Below are 5,210 nucleotides of genomic sequence, written 5' to 3'. Positions count from 1 at the left end.
GGTCAGTACAGGGACCACCTTCTCCAGAGTACGTCTCATGCTGCTCCAAGGCCACGAGATCATAACAGGAAACCAATGCAAGTCAATGGGACACAAATATCGGAACTATAATAAACCCTTTCTTTCCTTGTAGGTTAATTCTACATGAAGGAAAACAACTAAGAATAATGTAGAATGCATTGGGAGAGGTGGAGGAGACATTAAAGGAATAGAGGTTTTGCCCAATCAAATGGAATAGCAGGAATTAATTTTTTTTAAGATGTTCAGAGTTACAAAGATATTGACAATGTTAAGTTCTGTTATATTTTGTCAGATATTTGTGTTTCACTACTTCCATGCTCTTCACCTTCTTTTTTACTTCTCCCACACTTTCTTCTTCCATCCTCAGCAGCATCTTTTTCATCATCTTCTTCTTCACCTTATTCATCTTCTTCTTCTTCACCTTCTTCCTATTATTCTTTTTTTTACATTCTTCATATTCTTTTTATTCAACTATTATTCTTCTTCATATTCTACTTCTTCTTCATCTTCTTCATATTCTTCTTCTTCTTCATCATATTCTCATGTGTGACAGGCATTCCTGTAGTTGTTATCTATAAAAGTTTGAAGATTACTCCTTTTGTTCCACCTGTCACAAAAGATTTACAACAGGATTTGTCTGCGTTCAGTTTGGCCAGCAGCAGCAGGTTTTTTTTCCAGGGGCACCAAGAGGAGGAACTGACTCACCCCCATACACTGCTTAGTCTTCTTCTGCTTAAAATTTAGATAATATCTTTTGCTCTGATTTTTAGTCTTATGCTTAATGTTCTTCTGCTTTTTGTTCTGCAGCTTCTTGTTCTTCTGCTTCTTGGTCTTCTGTCTCTTGTACTTCTGTATCTTGGTGGTTGTCTTCTTGTTCTTTGTCCTTTTGGTCATCTTCTTCAGGGTCATCTTCTTGGTCTTCTTCGGGGTGGTCTTCATGGTCGTCATCTCTGGGGTCATCGTCGTCTTCGGGGTGGTCCCCAGGATTGTCATCTCCAGGGTCATCTTCTCCGGGGTCGTCGTCTCCAGGGTCGTCGTCTTCTTTGGGGTGGTCTTCAGGGTCGTCGCCTTTAGGGTCGTCGTTAGGGAGATCCAGAGTGATTACCAAAAGCCATTTCAAAAAGCTTGAACTTGGAAATGTAGCAGAAGGTGCAAGAGCCAATGGAACTACCGAGGACCAGCTGACGGTACTGGAACCCGGTTACTAAGCAGGAGGCACCCATGTCAGAAAGCACTACCAAGGACCACCAGACGTTGGTGGAACTCGGATACCGAGAAGGAGGCACCTAAGCCAAAGGCTCTGCCTGGAACCAGCTGTCGGTACTGGAACCCAGATGGGTAGCAGAAGGTACAAGAGCCAATGGAACTACAGAGGACTAGCTGACAGTACTGGAACCCGGTTACTAAGCAGGAGGTACCTGTGCCAGAAAGCACTACCAAGGACCACCAGACGCTGGTGGAACTCAGATACCGAGAAGGAGGCACCTAAGCCAAAGGCTCTGCCTGGAACCAGCTGACGGTACTGGAACCAGGATGGGGAGCAGAAGGCACAAGAGCCAAAGACACTGCCGAGAACCAGCTGACTGTAATGGAACCCGGATGGGTAGCAGAAGGTGCAAGAGCCAATGGAACTACCGAGGACCAGCTGACGGTACTGGAACCCGGATGGGTAGCAGAAGGTACAAGAGCGAATGGAACTACCGAGGAACAGCTGACGGTACTGAAACCCAGTTATTAATCAGGAGGTACTCGTTCCAGAAAGCACTACCAAGGACCACCAGACGTTGGTGGAACTCGGATACCGAGAAGGAGGCACCTAAGCCAAAGGCTCTGCCTGGAACCAGCTGACGGTGCTGGATCCCGGATGGGGAGCGGAAGGTACAAGAGCCAATGGAACTACCGAGGACTAGCTGACGGTACTGGAACCCTGTTACTAAGCAGGAGGTACCCATGCAGAAAGCACTACCAAGAACTACCAGACGTTGGTGGAACTCGGATACCAAGAAGGAGGCATCTAAGCCAAAGGCACTGCCAGGAACCAGCTGACGGTACTGGAACCCAAGGGAACCTATTCAAGATTGACTTCCAAAGAACCAGCTAATGGTGCTGGAACTCAAAGAGGCAGCAGAAGGTCCACATGAAAAAAAAAATTGAAAGGCCGCAAATCGGCCAGAGTTACCAAAAACCCACAGTCCTACACGGGGAGCTTGTCCTATTGGCACGACGGAACCAGCCTTGATTGCCAGTTCCCGCAGCCCACATAGGAAGCACCTAATCTGCAGGCACCATAGAGTCGGCTAATCCGATCGCAACCCGACAGGACAACGTATTGGAGGCAAAGTGACCTTGACACTACCCGGAAACAGCTGGCGTGCTGGAACCAGGCTGGGCAGGAGGGAGTACCTGTGCCGAAGACACTTCTTAGCAGCAACTGGCAGTGTTGGAGCCCAGGGATTACAGGAGAAACAGAGTGTAGGCCGAGGCCTAATTGGAGAAAGTTTAAAATCTGTAGTAGTGTGAATGTGGAGAGAGCAGGAGAAATTGCTGCACACACAGCTGGGGATCAGCTGACATTACTGAACCCCAATAACAGAGGAGCAAGTGTTGACTGTGCAGACGGCACTTCTGAGCAGCAACTGGCGGTGTTGGAGCCCAGGGTCAATCTTAGAAACAGAGTGTAGGCTGAGGCCTAATTGGAGGCAGTTTAATATCTGCTGTAGTGTGAGCGTGCACAGAGCAGGAGAAATTGCCGTATACACAGCAGGGGATCAGCAGATGTTACTGAACCCCAATAACATGGCAGCAAGTGTTGACTGTGCAGATGGCACTTCTGAACAGCAACTGGCATTGTTGGAGCCCAGGGTCAATGCTAGAAACAGAGTGTAGGCTGAGGCCTAATTGGAGGAAGTTTAATATCTGTTGTAGTGTGAGCGTGGATGGAGCAGGAGAAATTGCTGTATATACAGCAGGGGATCAGCAGACGTTACTGAACCCCAATAACACGGCAGCAAGTGTTGACTGTGCAGATGGCACTTCTGAGCAGCAACTGACGGTGTTGGAGCCCAGGGTCAATGCTAGAAACAGAGTGTAGGCTGAGGCCTAATATGAGGCAGTTTAACATCTAGCAGCAACTGGCAGTGTTAGAGCCCAGGGATTACAGTTCAGGTGGTAGAAACATGAACACAACAGGAGACCTGGATACTATTGCCAAACAATTATTTAATCTGGAAGAGGAGTGGCAAATTCCGGCGAGATCCAGGCCTTGTTCATTTTCAGAAAAGTAAGCCGGTCAATGATATCGGAGGATAGTTGTATGCGACGGTCTGTTAGTACACAACCTGCGCCACTAAAGATGCGTTCCGATAATACACTAGCAGCAGGGCAAGCCAGCACCTCCAATACATACTGGCCATGTATCCAGCTTAGAGACCCAAAACTTGAAGGGGGAAGAGCCATCTGGGAGTACACTGAGAGGGCAAGACATGTAGTCTGTTACCATCTGACGGAAACGTTGCCTCCTACTGACTGGAGCCATCTGTGATGGTGTAGACATTTGTGGCGGGCAAACAAAACTTTGCCACATTTGGGCCATACTGGTCTTGTCTTGTGCTGAGGCACTGCTTCTGCTCCCTCTTTGTGCAGAGCTTCCTCCACTGCCTCGACGCACTGAGCTGCTTTGTAAAGCACTAGCAGCACTGCTTTCGGTTGGAATGGAGAACATGATGGAATGCACCAGTGTGTCTTGGTACTCCCGCATTTTACGCTCCCGGTTCAACGGTGTTATGAGGCTTTGTAAGTTGTCCCTGTAGCGAAGATCTAGGATGGTATACACCCAATAATCAGCCGTGTTGAGAATCTGGGTGATGTGGCGGTCGTTTCTCAGGCACTGCAGCATGAAATCAACCATGTGCTGCAGACTGCCAACTGGCCAAGAAAAGCTGTCCCCTGCTTGAGGCGTGATTTCTGCCTGCTCTGCATCACCCCTCCCTCGTTCTACAAACTGACTACTAGTGCATTGTGTAACTCCCTCCCCTGGACAGATTTCTTCCTCCTCCATTGACTCCTCATCCTCCTCACAAAGTGTTCCCTGCCTAGGCCTTTGTGAGGAACCACGTTGCGCAGACTGTCCAGATGCAGATGGCATTTGTGACTCCTCATCCTCCACCTTTTCCACAACCTCCTCCCTTAGCACTTGCATCATCTGCACTCGCCATCCACGTGGAATCATCGAAGGCACGCAAAACCTGGCAGGAAGGAAGGCTATTTTTAATAAGCATATAGCGGAAACACGTTGTTCTATATATTGTTTTTTATTTTAAATAAACTACTGAAGATTTGTAATACCTCTGCCTGGTGCTTGTTACCTGGGAGCGCTGAACAGACTGGATGAACCTTTTTTTTTTTCTTAACTTACAGAAAACTGTGTTAGCTTCCCACATCCAACCAATCACAGTAGAGGTTTAATTTATCTATAACTGTGCTCTGATTGGTTGCTGTGAACAGCAAAGACAGTTTTTCTATTAGACAGTTTTCATAAAGAAGGCTGGATATCCACAGCCAACAACTTTTTGAGAGTCCCATGCTGGAAGATCAATATGCCAGTTTTCCTCTATATATTGCCTGTTTAGAGAAGATGTCCACATAACAGTACACCCGTATTTTAATGAACATAACTCTCATAATGTTATATACAGTGGGCAAATCTATATATATAATTGTCTAAGGGTTTTTCCGTCTGTCTGTCTGTCTGTCTGTCTGTCCTGGAAATCCCGCGTCTCTGATTGGTTGAGGCCGCCAATCAGCAACGGGCACAGCGACGATGATGTCATAATGGTTGCCATGGCGACGATGATGTCATAAAGGTTGTCTCAACCCATCAGCGATGGGCACAGCGACGATGATGTCATAATGGTTGCCATGGCGATGATGATGTCATAAAGGTTGCCTCAACCAATCAGCAACGGGCACAGCGACGATGATGTCATAATGGTTGCCATGGCGACGATGATGTCATATAGGTTGCCTCGACCAATCAGCGACGGGCACAGTCTGCCGCGAATTCTGGAATCATCATTGTCCATATACTACGGGGACACCCGTATTTTAATGAACATAACTCTCATAATGTTATATACAGTGGGCAAATCTATATATATAATTGTCTAAGGGTTTTCCCGTCCGTCTGTCTG

The sequence above is a fragment of the Ranitomeya imitator genome, chromosome 4 (assembly GCF_032444005.1).
Source record: "Ranitomeya imitator isolate aRanImi1 chromosome 4, aRanImi1.pri, whole genome shotgun sequence".
In the NCBI taxonomy this organism is placed as follows: domain Eukaryota; kingdom Metazoa; phylum Chordata; class Amphibia; order Anura; family Dendrobatidae; genus Ranitomeya; species Ranitomeya imitator.
This window is presented reverse-complemented; position numbering follows the sequence as displayed.